General features: G+C 46.7%; 1 protein-coding gene across 3 annotated transcripts in view; it reads left to right on the forward strand.

Annotated features, from left to right (window-relative positions):
• The first annotated feature begins 6 nt into the window (after positions 1-6).
• Positions 7-14,158, forward strand: part of EXTL3 (exostosin like glycosyltransferase 3) — a 116,945-nt gene continuing 102,793 nt past the window's right edge. For all 3 annotated transcript variants that reach the window (XM_010708084.1, XM_010708082.1, XM_010708086.1), the window contains exon 1: positions 7-111. The gene's annotated coding sequence lies outside the window, so the exon portion shown is untranslated. The remainder of the gene's footprint in view (positions 112-14,158) is intronic.

Consider the following 14,158-nt stretch of genomic DNA (forward strand, 5'->3'; position numbering starts at 1 on the left):
GAGGGCAGCCAGAGGGGGAAGGCGAAGCGAAGGCTGTGGCTCCCCCCCAGCCGTTCGCAGCGGGCGCCGGCACCGCGGTACCGCCGGGAGGGTGAAGCGAGGCGCCTGGAGGTAGGCTGGAGCGAACCACGCGGCGGGGGGAGCGCAGGGGGAGCGAGTGTGAGAGAGGGGAGGCACGGCCCGGGGAGGCACTAAGGGGAAGGCCGGGCGGTGTCCCTCGGGGCTGAGGGAGGAGGTGGGGGTCCCGCGGGGAGCCGGGACTCCATCCCGCAGCTCGGTGATGGGGGGGTTGCGGTGCGCTGAAGCTGCGAGGGGGCCTAGAGCAGCCCCTCGTCCCGCTGTGCCTCGCGGGGCCGCCGCCTCTCCGCTGCTGCTGCCCCCGGCCTGAGGTGGGTCTGGGGGCTCGAGGCCTAACACCCTGCTCAGCCTTCAGCTCTTTGCTAAAGTTCAGCTTTGTGCTGGGTTTCTTCCCCCCTCCGATTTCCTTCAGCGTTCCCCGCTGCTTTCGACCTTAAAAACATTCGATCTTAATCAAAAAAACCGAGGGCTAACAAACACGTTAATGCCCAGCCCCCGGTTATGCCCTAAGCCAAACGATTTTGCAGCTGGAAGTCGTTCAGTGGGTGTTCAGGATGCACAGAGGAGCAAAGCATCTGCTGCAGGAGCGCGGTTCCGCTGCTGTATGTTATAAAGCAAGCAGCGAGTGCGTCTCCCTGGTTGGTTTCTGGTCTCTTGTTGCTTATGCATGCATCTGATAAGTGTGCCTCGATACCCTGATATGATAGCTTGACTTCAACATTTCTGGGTTTCCGTGTGGCAAGTCTGGTATCTGTAAGTAGGAGATTAAATAACTTTGTTTCCTGAGTCGGGTGTCACAGGCAGGTCTCTCTGACGGATATTTCTGCTTTTGTGGAGAAATCTGTGTGAGATGTCTAAGTCTGACGCACGTGTTGCGAATGTGTTTTGACTGATATTTCTGTTATAAGTGAGATAATAAGGCTCTTGGCACATCGGGTGTTTATTCAGGCTTTAGTAAGTAGTAAATAATCCGAAACTTCTTTCTATGCAAAGGTAGCATCAGAAATGAACCACCGTCTGAATTTGGGTGATGGGAGAAGTGTTCCCCCCACAAGCTCCCCTGGCTTCACGTACTATCTGAGGGTCACAGAATCACAGAATGGCCAGGGTTGGCCATTGAACCTCAAGGATCATGAAGCTCCAACCCCCCTTTCTCCCTGCCCCTCCCCCCCTCCCCCCCCCAGCCACAGGCAGGGCCACCAACCTCCACATTTCATAGCAGTCCAGGCTGCCCAGGACCCCATCCAACCTGGCCTTGAACACCTCCAGGGATGGACAGCCTCTCTGGCAGCTGTTCCAGCACCTCACCACTCTCATAGGAAAGAACTTCCCCCTGATATCTAACCTCAATCTTCCCTCCCTCAACTTAAAACAATTTCCCCTCGTCCTGGAGTTATCTACCCTTTCAAAGAATTGAGGGATCCTGTTGTTACACGTGGCTTTACCCGTATTCACTTAATGGATTTGTGATGTTTCTTTTTTTCAGTTTTCATTCCAGAAACCAGAGTTTGCATCAGTTCAGCTCAGTGTTACGAGATTCTAGAGCAGGGGTAATGGACTGTCTTCATTTGAGCGTGGCACAGTCAAATTCTTCTGGCAGCTCAGCTGGGGTACTGACAGTTCTTGAACTTCTTGATGTCTCTTTGCAGAAGGAAAGTCCAAAATAGTTTTCTGATATTCTCTAGTTTTGCAAGTGGAGACTGTTAGCTCTCATGTTTGTTTGCATGCGAGGATGGCTTTTGGCAGTTGTCAAATCAGAGCAAAAGCAGCGAATGTGCAAAACAAGAAAACCACAGTTGTTGAAATGCTGTCGTTTAGGCTGTTTCTCAGTGGTGCAAGGCAAAATTGGAAAGCTGTTTGTGTGCTGTTAAGGTGGGATGGGAAAGATCGTCTTCCCCTGGGTGTTTGTAACATGTCACTGTTCAGATGTATTACTAGGGCTTGTTTGCTTGTGGGGAGCCAGAGGCCACTTCAAATCTGCATTCTGTGACTATTAAGTTTTGAAATCCCATAGTATCATCATCTTAACGTTTTTAGAGTTTACCTTTCTTTTTTCTTCTGGCTCTGTGTATTTGTTCTCTCCCCTCACGATCTCTGGCGCCTGATTTTCCTCCCTGTTTGACTCCTGTCACCTTCCCCTGTTTCCCCAGGGCATTCCTTCCCCTTCTCATGCCAGTTCCAGCAGACTGGAGATGCAGCTAACCACATGTGCCAGCTATTTGAAGCCAAGATCACAGTGGTCAGATGTCTGTTGGTTCCTAGTCTGGAGGCTGTTTTTCTGATTTGGAAACCTCACAAAACACAGAACTGGAAAGGACCACCCGATCACTAGATCACGATCACCTCACCAGCAGAGAGGTTTTCCCCGTGCTTGTTGTCTCACTTCCCTACCTGTTATCTGTGCTAAATACCCTTTTTTGGGTCATGCACAGACTGAAGCAGTTCCTACCACTGGGGTTTTAAACCTGGCTGGAATTTTTGCATTGCTGTAATGAATGAATCCTAACCCAAATGGAGTTCTCTATGACCTAACCGCTCAGCAAGCAAAATACATGGGGGTCTGTGAAAAAGACAAGCGATACCCATGTGTGTATTCAGGCAAGGGACATTTCGGTATGGTTAGTTGTATCTCTGCTGGAATGCAGCTGCTGGGGTAGTATTTGCATGGGATTTGAGGCACGCAGCTGGGCCAGACAGCTGTCCATACAACTCCCATTGTGCTTGCTGGGCTATGGCTGCCCTGAGTGTGCTTGTAGCACTGTGGTTGCAATTTAGACATATCCTCAAAAGCAGAGCCCACAATTTTCTTCTGGGAGAAGACTTTAAAGTGCTGTTTACTGGTGATTGTCGTGGTTGAGTTGGCTCCTGCAGCTGAGATGTCTGATTCTCAGATGCAAATAAGGTGGATATTGCCTGAAAAGAGGTGCAAAACCAGTTTGAGGTTTTGGGGTTTGGTAAGAAGGATGAAGACAGGAGTGCATATATAGCTCTATGGCTCACACCTAATTGATTCCTATCTGGCCTGGGGTGTAGGAAGCCCTGAGTGCTGGCCAACCAGTAAATAGGTGTTATTACACAGCAATCGCAGGCCCAGTTCTGAAGCACAGATTGCAATCCTATTTTTGTGAAATCATTGCTGTTAGTTAATTGATGTCTGCTACCAGCAGGAGCCACTTAGAGGACTGACTAATCTATTACAAATGTATTTGAAAGGGCATTTTGTAGCTTTTTCCTTGGCTCGCTGGACATTTCTTACAGGATTGTGACAATTTTAAAGGAAGTTTCAATACGTGTTTTTTAATTCAGTGTTTGCTTACAGTTCAGTCTACCTTTGCTTTTATGTAAGAAGTGCACAGGTGTGCTGTGCTCCCTCTGCTGGCATCTGCCACTGCTAACTGGCAGTGGGTTTTATGGCTTTGTGACATTCACAGTGACTACAGAGCAAACTGTCCCTTGTTGGTCACAGGGAGTGAAATACAGAGAACTGAGACTTGTCAATGTAGCAAATTTAATCTTTTCTTGTTGTCCAGGGAACGGAACCCGAAGGCTCCCACTGATGACAGTGACCTAATAACCTTGTCCTAATGACTTAGGACAAGGGGGAATGGTTTTAAACTGAGACAGGGGAGGTTTAGGTTGGATCTTAGGAGGAAGTTTTTCACCCAGAGGGTGGTGAGGCACTGGAACAGGTTGCTCAAGGAGGTTGTGGATGCTTCATCCCTGGAGGCATTCAAGGCCAGGCTGGATGTGGCTCTGGGCAGCCTGGTCTGCTGGTTGGTGACCCTGAACATAGCAGGGGGTTGGAACTGGATGAGCATTGTGCTCCTTTTCAACCCAGGCTGTTCAATGAGTACAGGTAGTTTTGATGTAAAGGAGTTTCTTGCACCCTTACCATCAGTTCCTTAGATGGTTGGGATCTCACTGCATGGAGTTGGCTGTGTGTCTTTTTCTGCCTGTCCCCTCCCCTCCATGAGTTTTGATGCATTTTGTACAGATGCAAGCATACCGAGGGCAGTATGAGAGCATCCCATGAATGCAGGAAACCCTGTCAAGTTTCTTCTAATACAAAATGCTAATAACATTTCTGTCTGTACAAGTAACACTTCTTTATTTATTTTTTTTCCTGCATAGTTTCCAGCTGGTTAACCTTTTACCTGTCTTGTTTCATAAAATGCCTTCCCCATGATTCAGAGTACTCAGAGGTGTCTAATTATCTGACATTCTTCTTGGGGATGCTGGCAGCACACGTAGCCTGAGGATTGTTCCCTTCCCGTTGTGTTTTGGTGAGAGCACTGCTGTGCTGAAGCACACGTCCTGACGGCTGGCTCTGCAGGATGAGCTTTCTTACTGTTTTGTACTACTTTGTGTCACATGAAGGGATTGTGGAGCTGTGTAGTCATCTCAAATCTGCGCCAGTATGTTGGTCATCTCTGTATTCGTTTGAAATGAATTCTATGTGTTGGAATGCCAAAATGTCATCTAGCAGAAAACAAGTTGTTCCATGTGTGTGTGGTTTCCCTTAGGGGATGCTTTATGACAGGTTGAGTACTTTTTAAGGGCAGTCAAAGAGAAGATTAATTCATTTGGCAACTTATTGTGGAAAGTGGACTCTTTGCTTATATAAAGGCAGCACAATTAAAGCCATCGACACCCTCCATTACATCGTGCCATCAACATGTCCTAACTGCTTTGCTTTTCCTCATCTAATACGTGTCTGTACCACACCTTGGATGTGATGGAATGAAGCACGTCACCGAATGTGGGGAGGATTATCTTCTCCCTCCTCGATTAAATGCCTTCACATCGTATGTAATGCCAGAGCACACGGGGATAGGATTTGTACTCGTCTTTTAGTGCTTCTGTTATAGACATGAGGAAGTAATTATACTGCAGGTTTGCTCTGTGCAGGCACTTAGTGGGAAATGATGTGTTCTGGACTGTGTTGGTGCTGCTGCAGAGTACTGCTGGCATGCAGATGACTACTGGAAAAGGTTGCCATGAAGGCATTGGAGCTCTGAACAACAGGAAGAGCTGCTGAACAAGTGGTGAGCTGGGAGCTGAGAGCAGAGCCCAGATCTGTGGAGCACGGGGTGAGCTGCTCTGTGGGTTTCTTCTAGAGGATCCATAGAGCTCTTGTGTCTGCAGGGGAACTTGCAAAGGTCTGTAAATAAAATAGACCAAAACTCTTTGGTGTAAGCGGATCAGTAACGTCACAGCCATGATGTGAAAGCAGCAGGTGGGCAGAAGGCAGGGCAGCACAATCCTGCCTTCCTCTGCTTGCAGTAAGTTGCTGGCTGGATATGTGCAGCATGGCTCCCATCATCTAGAAATGCACTATATGTCACTGGGCACGTTAACATCTTTCTCAGATTATTAATGAAGATAGCATTCCCATAGCAGATGGTTTAAAAAAAGCAACAAACCAAGCAGGCATTGTTTAGGTAAGATATTTCTTTCCTTAGGCATCTCTTCTGGGAAGCCCTTGGTAAATGAATCTGCCGCCTATCTTGTGTGCCTTGATTTTAATGTGGGCATCGAGGAGGAGCCAGCTATCAGAATCGTGGCTGGAGATGGATGCACTGGGAAGCTGCCACTAATTACTGTGGTGTCTGACAATTCTCTGGTGTTAAGCCTTCCCTTGCAGGTTCTCAGTCATGCATTTGGAAACAAAAACAAAGGTGTGGAAAAAGGTGAGAGGTTGACCTGGTCATGGTCACGGTGTGCTGGGTGGTTTTTTTGCTGCCCTTCCTAAAAGTGGAGTACAAGGAACCTTTTTGATTTAATGCTGCTGGGCTGCATTGAAGCACACTGCCGTGTGTTATTATTGATGTAAATCTCAGACTTATTAACAGGAATTAAGACTCGATGCAAATAATAAAAGATGGAAAGAAATCTTGCCACTGCTTTCTCCCGTTTGCCTCCAGGGTTTGCTGACTTTGTTTTTACTTCGTGGCAGTGAAGAATAGCACCAAGTCTCTTGCAAGTGTCTCAAGGGTGCAGTTAGTTGGGAGCAGCCATTGAGCTGGAGCTGGCAGGTATCTCGAGGCTTTTGCACTGAAGCCAGCTCTTTTTCCTTAGGAACCAGCTCTGCTTTTTTTTCTGCAAATGACTTTTAAAAATACAAGGACGACAGTCTTGATTAGAAAGGCCAAGCTATGCAATTATTTCTTCCCTGTGAAAGGAGGTGTCAGGGAAAAAGATATTTTTCTCTCCATCGTCTGTGTGCCTTGCTGAGCTCGTGTTTCAGGTGCCGTTACTCAGGCAGCAATGCCCAGAGCATCTTTTGGAGCAGTTCACACACGTACAGCCTGGGCTCTGCACTGACTTGCATCTTGGTATCGTGCCACTGACTTGGAGGAGTGACATGTCATCTCCAGACAGATCTCAAGTCAGTTTTAATATGCATCTCTGATACGTAATACATGCGCAGCCACAGCGATCCTTTGGTTACTGCTGGAAGTGGCTATATTGGGCAGAGAAAGTGGCAGCTGTTTGACAAATGTAATAGAGCAGGTTTTATAAAAAGAACCAAAGTGCATTTCCTCTTCCCAAAACTGATAGAAGCAGGAGTGGCACTGCAAGTATTTCTTGTGAGCTCCGTGCTGCTGTGCACGGCTGTTTATTTGGATGCGTTGCTGTCCCTGTGCCTATTCCTAGCCTGGTTTACTGAAAGCTCGTGTGAGCGTATTGAGGCAGTGCAATGCTAAGTCATCATACTGAGTTTGTATTGGCTGTGTGCTTGTGTGGCACCTTCCGGGGAAAGAGGGGATTATACCAGACCCCTTTGTCACCTTCTCTTTGTTCCAAGCTTCATTAATTTTCAGGAAGTGGAGGTTCTCATTCCCATGGCATCCCAGTGCTGGAGCTAGGGAGGTGCTGGGTAGGAGCTGGCCTGTTCCTCAAAAGGCAGAAAGCTTGAGGCAGCACAGAGAGAAGCTGGGTTTGCTTCTCCTTTGCTGCTGAATAGGAGAGTAGGGACGGGTGCCTGCTCTTTTGGAAGGGTATGTGTATGCTTTGTCTCTTCTGGCAGCAACAGGAGTAGCTGAGCACTGTAAAGCATGGACAGGTGGAGAGCAGATATTGAGGTCATATCTGGTGTCAGGGGCTTGCTCCCGGCCTCTTTTATCCTAATTGCAAATCCTGAGCCTGCTCAGGACCATGAAGGGTAATTTAGTGAATCTGTGGGACTTGTTATATGTGAGCATGCTGAATGGACAAGAATGGCTCACTGTTGTGTGTGCCTGTGAAGGTCACTGGAATAGGATGCTCATTTTTCAGTTCCTGCAAGCTGCTGGGCAAAAGTTTTGTGCTGACGCATGCAGTCCCTGTTAATGGGGACTGGAGTTGCACTGAAAGAAGAAAATGCCCCATTCTGAAGTTTACTTGGCAGGGAGACAGCAGGGAAGACTTGTGCTGTTGGTGCACATCTTTGAGATTTGAGTACTTCTTTTTATTGCCTGACTTTTTATCCCGAGGCCTCCTTACCGTGCCTTCTGCTCTTCTGAGAAGTGAACTTAATAACCTCCGTTATTTCCCATACATGGCAAGGAATGTCTTTGTTCTGGCCCCAGTTTAACTGCGGATGAGATCTGTTTTGGGAACTGCAGTTGGCAAAAACAGAGGCAGAAGAGGAAGCAAACACTTGTGCAGCCTGCTCACTTTGAAATGCAGTTTTAATTGTTCCCTGGTATTTGCACAATGGCTGAACGTGGCTGTGTAATCCTCGATGTTGTTACTCCTTCCATGTAATAACTAAAGCTGTAAAGATATCTTGTTAAATTGAAAAAAGTGTAGGCATATGTTGCTTTTAGTATTGCGTTGTAGTAATTGTTTGCAGTGACCTTTTGCAATCTCAAAGTGAAAATTTGTTTGCTTGACATTCTCCCAAATCAGCTCCTGGCTATCTCCATATGGAACAGAGCGGAGTGGTTTTGTTGTTTGTTTCTTTTTTTAATTACATCCTGACAGCAAATCCCATTCTTCTCTGTTTATTACAGTTCTGGCTGTTTCAAAGGGTAATTTCCCTTTAACAGGACTTCCACAGATGGAGTTTTCTTAAACTTTGTTGATTTTTCTTTTCTTTTTGTAGAGTATTTTATTCTTAGAGCCCCCATTGCTTGTCCACTATTCAAAACAAGCCTTTAACATTTTTTAAATCTAAAACAAAATTTCTCACTGTACTTTTGAATATCTAAAGGTGTGATGGTGAAAGAGCTGTATTCCAAACCTTTGCCAATTTTAGAAAGAGAATCCTTATTTTACAGAGTTTCAGTTGTTGTGAATCTTGTTCCTTGCTTGGATGCCCTGCCTTGTGCTCTCTGGCCAACGTGGGTTGGTACATATGAAAATGTCAAACATCTCAGAGGTCCTCGATCCGCACAAGCTGTGTATCGATGTGTAAATCTTTCTCTTCTTGGGGACGAGACCAATGGTTCCTACTTCAGCTGTTTTGAAATGCTTTGCCTGGCATTCTTCCACTTTCTGACATCTGACAGCTCTTGAGTTTGACGAGCTGCAACTCCGGCTTGTGTGAAACCTCTTGGATCAACTGGGTGCTTCAGTTTTCCAGCGAGAGCCCATTACATCATGGTTTTCAAAGCTGCACCGACAGATTCCGTGAGAGCTGGCCCTTCAGCTTCCGCGAAGAAAGCTCTGAGAAACAAGTGTTGAAAAGCAGGTGCTGGGAAATTAGGGTTCTGCCAAGCTTTGAGAAATGAGGTTGCACCAACAGATGTGTGGGGATTGAGGGAAAACAAGTCTACAAGTTGAACAAGAGAACAGGCACCAATGTCTCCAGCAGCTCAGTTTGCAGCTGATCCTTCTCTGCCTCTCAGTGTGGCCCATTGAGGCGGTGTGGCATCTAGGACTGGAATCTGCAGCTATTTGGGTAGATGGCAGAAATGGAAGGAAGGATCAGGTGGGCTCCCACCACTGATCTCATCACATCAGTGTCTGGCAGAGCCGGGTGAGTTCAGCCCCCAGTCAATGATCCCTGTGGGTCCCTTCCAACTCAGGATGTTGTTTGATTCTGTTCTGTGATTCCATTATTTTGCACAGCATAACTTGGAAAAAATGGGCTTTTCATCCTTGAATCTGAATAGATAGGCCTGAAGGGGCACTCTGTATTTCCTGCTAAATTCTAGATAAAATCTGCTGCTGCTTGAACTTGCAGAGCAGTTTAGGTGTGTGCTTCCCTGCAAAGAGCTTGATCCACCCCTTCATTTTGTTGAGTCTGTTAGGAAGAAATGATGTTTTTTAAGCTGTGAACACAGCAGTTTAGCTTGGGGAAAAAAAAAAAAAATCCTTGCAAATAGATGATGTAATGCCTTGTTTTCAACAGCAGCTAATTTGCCACGGGATAAACTGGGTTAAATCTGTCAGGCTTTCCAATTCCCACATTCAGCAGAGCTTTGTTCTTTGTGCTTTCAAATGCACGATAGGATGTGTGTGTCCACTGCTGTCAGTGTGATTTCCTTCAGCTTCTCCAGCTGCAGGACGTCTAGAGGTGCAAGAAAAGTTCTGCTAATTAGTTGCTATATCCTTTTCTATCTTTTTAAGTTTTGCACGGTGGCTGGGACTAAAAGCACAATGCCACCTGAACTGCAGCACTACAAAAAGGGGTTTCTTTTGGTTTGGAATTTTTGTGGGTGCATTTTTTTGCCAAGTGAAGTCCCTGCAGCACTGCTGGGTGGGGGGCTGTGTGTGGATGGGCAGACAAATAGGAGTCATAGAATCACAGAATGGCCTGGGTTGAAAAGGACCACAAAGATCATCCAGTTTCAACCCCCTGCTATGTGCAGGTCACCAACCAGCAGACCAGGCTGCCCAGTGCCACATCCAGCCTGGCCTTGAATGCCTCCAGGACAGATGTTAAACTTCATGGCCATTTGTAAGTGTATTAATTTAAGTATTTGCCTGGCCATAGTGTGAGCAGTGTAATGGTTCTGTTTGTGCAGAAGATACAGGAAACTTCAACCTCCTCTGCCTAAGGTTGGAATGGCCACTGAATTCCTAAGTTGAGAGCAGTGGAGGCACTGTTGGAGAGGATCTGCAAGCACGTGGGTTGTTTTCCAAATGAAGCTGCTAACAAACAGCACAGAACCTGTTACAGTTAACTTTTGTTCCTGTGCTTACATCTGTCCTTCTCCCTGCTTTTTCCTTTCCCTGCTTTGTTCAGGGGCCTGGGCCTGTTTCCTGTTTATTTACTTGGTGTTTGGACTCCTCTCCCAGACTGTTAAGTACAAGGCAGGGAATGTTTAGTTCACACACACATAGCTTTGTTTGCAGTGTGCAGCCTTCTCTGCTGGTGGCAGCTCTGCCTTGATAGTGCAGAGAGGGAGGTTTGGTCAGAACATTGTTTATTTTTAATTCCTGTCTCCCTGTGATGCTCTGTTTGTTGGGATTTTTCACTGACCTGTTCCTTTCGCTCTTCAGTTTTGGCACTGCTCCCAAGGGCTCATGTAAGTAAGAACTTTGCCAGCCAGCGGGAAGAACCAACACATGTAACAGGGTTAGGGAGATCTAGAAGCTCTTGTATTGGTCTTTAACCATAGAGGAAGGGGAAAATTTGCTCTTGGTTCTGTTTTATCTACATTTTTATATTGAAAAGGGATGTATGTTGATCTTATTCATGCGAAAGCTGACACAATTTGGGGTAAACCTATTTCTTTGCTATGTTGTTAAACCCATTTGGTATGCTGGGTGGTTTCAGCACTCTTTATTCTGGCCTGTGCTGGCACAGAGCTCAGAGCTGCATTGATGCTGTGCTTGGTGTTGAAGTTGTGGGCTGGTACAGATGGCAGGCCTTTAGTTGGATTGCCTTAGCAACCCCTCTTCTCTGAAAGATGGGACGTCCTCACTCATACACAGCGTTGCCTCCAGGAAAGCTGGTTGTTCCTCACAAGGTTTGGAAGACTGAGCTCAGATCCTGCTTTTCCCTCACCTCCTGTATGTGACAACAGGAGGCATCCAGCTGAAAGAATTCTGTGGTTACAAAGTGGCAAGTTTTTGTCCTCCAAATCCCCAGCAGCCTGTCCTGTTGTGTCTCATCCTCTGCTAAATCTGCTCTTGTGGGCACGATGTGCTGAATTTAAATAAATCCTAGTCCTTGCTAAATATCTGTCAAATATTGACTTAGTCTGTGGTGTGAGCTGACTAAGCTGAAGTTAATGGTGTAATTTGTGCTTGTTTTGCATGTGCGTATAGGCAGTTTCAATGTGGATGAGCAGGAGTGGAGATGAAGATGTTGCCTTGAATCTATTTCAAGGGGAGGAAAGAAGAGCCTGAGGCCTGCAGTGGCAGTAATGGAAGTAGAGGTATTGCTAGTAAAGGTGTCGTGTGAGGGTTATTAAAAAACCCATCTTCCTAATGAATGAGGCCACGAGACAAAATTGAGGAGAAGCTGTTAATTGCATGCTATTACAGATGTCTTGAAATGATCTCCTGCACTCTGGTCGGTTGCCATACCCCTGGGATAATCTTTCTTAATCTGCTGAAGATGAGATCTGAAAAACAAGAGACTGGCTGGGATTTCTGTGTAGATCGGCAGACACAGTGCAGGTATCTGCTGGTTTCATTTCTTCTGTGAAAGCTTTGCCTTCTGTGAAGATAAGAGTATCCAGAAGGGCACCAAGGCCTCTCCTGCCCTTGGGCTGAGGTTGCATGGACAGCTCTACGTGTTTGAGATGCTGCAGCAACAAGATGAAGTGCATCCAAGCAGCCAACAAGTGGAGATGCAAAGAGCTATCAAGTGGCATGAGTCCTTGGAATGAGCTGCTGGTAGAACAGAAGCCAAATTGTTCAAGTTCCCTCTTGTTTCAGAGCTATGGTGAAACCTGGCCTTCAGCCTCCTGGCAGATTGATTTCTTGGAGTCATCTCCAAGGGATCTGTTGGTGGCATAAGTGAGGTTTTGGGACTCAGCACAAAAAAGATGCAGCTTTAGGACTCTGAATCATGAGCTTGGCAGCCCATGATTTGGACAGATATACTCGTTGCTGGGTGAAAACTGGCTTGAAGGCAGGGCCCAGAGAGCGGTCATAATGGAATGAAATCCAGCCTGTGGCTGGTCACAGCCCCAAGGTTCGGCTGAGGCCAATGGCACAAAATTCAACAAGGCCAAATGCCAGGTCCTGCACTTTGGTCACAACAACCACGTGTAATGCTACAGGCTGGGGGCATAGTGGCTGGAAAGCTGCAGGGAGAAACAAGGTCTGAGGGTGTTGGTTGATGCTAAGCTGGACACGAGCCACCAGTGTGCCCAGGTAGACAAGGAGGCCAATGGAATCCTGACTTGTGTCAGAAGTAGTGCAGCCAGCAGGAGGAAGGAGGTGATCATCCCCTGTACTCAGCTCTGGAGGGGCCTCACCTCGAGTATTGTGTTCAGTGCTGAGCTCCTCACTACAAGAAAGATAGTGTGGCATCTTCGGTGTCCAGAGAAGGGCAATAGAGCTGTGAAGGGTCTGGAGCACAGATGTTATGGGGAGAGCCTGAGGGAACTGGGATGGTTCAATATGGAGAAGAGGAGGCTCAGGAATGGCCTCAAATTGCATCGGGGGGAGGTTCAGATTGGGTATTAGGAACAACTTCTCCAAAAGAGCAGTCAGGCATTGGAACAGGCTGCTAAGAAGGTGGTGAAGTCCCTGATCCCTGGTGGTGTTCAAGAAACATGGAGATGTAGTACTTAGGGACATGGTTACGTATTGGTGGTAGGTGGATGTTGAACTAGATGATCATACAGGCCTTTTCCGACCTTAACCTTGTATAAAATGATGAGCTGCTGCATGTTTGGTTATTTCTCCCTCTTCTCTTTGAACCCTGCAGCTTTTCAATGCAGTTTTGTTCCAGGTGGTAACGTCTAGTTGTGGCTTCCAGCATTAGGGAAGATTTATGCCTACAATTGGTCCTTTGTAGTCCAGAGAGCAAACATAATGCAGCAAATGTGTTCTATGCTAAAATGTTTGTCAAATTACTGTAAAGGCCCTAGATGGCTCAGTACAATGCAATCCTGAATCTTTCCAAAATGGTCAGTCGCCACTCTATTTGAAAGCTGTGACTTTTTAAAGGGAGTGAAATAGAATCACGGAATCATTAAGGTTGGGTAAGATCTCCAACTCCATTCAGTCCAACCCCAGCCCACCCCACCATGCCCACTGCCCACATCCCTCAGTGCCACATCCCCACGGCTCTGGAACACCTCCAGGTTTGGTGACCCCACCACCTCCCAGGGCAGCTGTGCCACTGCATCACTGCTCTTTTGGAGAAGAAATTGTTGCTAATATCCTGCCCCTGGAACAACTTAAGGCCATTACCTCTCATCCTAAAATAAGCTCTCCTTGGCTCATGCTCTTGAGATATGGGCTTGGATCCTCCATAGGCCAATGCAGAGCTGCTGTACTGCATCTGAAAGTTCACAGCTGTTTTTAATTTTACTGTGTGTACTGAGGCAGGCATGAAGGACAAAGAAGGAAAGAAGTCTTAATTTAATCTTGGTGTGTTGGTTTTTTTTTTTTCCCCCTTGATTTAAGTAATTTGCAGAGTCATGTAACAAAATCTCTATGATCTTATTTCTATTAACATTATAGTAATCTAGACTTGCTATTAATGCTGAAGGGCATTTTTGCTCCTGCATGTATTGGAGTGTATTACTTACTGTATAACACAACTCGAAAAGATAGCAAAGATGATACTTCTTGGCCATGAGACGGGCTGGGATCTGCCTTCTCTCAAACAGGAAGGTGAAGTATCTGTTGGCAAATGGCTGCAGGGCTGCCAGGAACCTTTCAAATGTTTTCAAAGGTGTTTGGCTGTTGCCTGCTGGAGGGACCCTACATAGTGTGGGGCATTTAGTTGGCCCAGTGATACACAGTCCTGATGTCTGGCTAGTGTTATTCAGGCAGCTGCTACCCAGTTCTTTTTCATAATGGAACACAGAATATCTGAACTTGGAAAGCGCCCATCAAGTCCAGCAATAATGCCATGACTTAAGGAGGTTTAGATGAGATCTTAGGAGGAAGCTTTTTAGCCAGAGGGTGCTGAGGCACTGGACCAGGTTGCCCAAGGAGGCTGTGGATGCCCCATCCC

The sequence above is a fragment of the Meleagris gallopavo genome, chromosome 2, assembly GCF_000146605.3.
Source record: "Meleagris gallopavo isolate NT-WF06-2002-E0010 breed Aviagen turkey brand Nicholas breeding stock chromosome 2, Turkey_5.1, whole genome shotgun sequence".
NCBI lineage: Eukaryota > Metazoa > Chordata > Aves > Galliformes > Phasianidae > Meleagris > Meleagris gallopavo.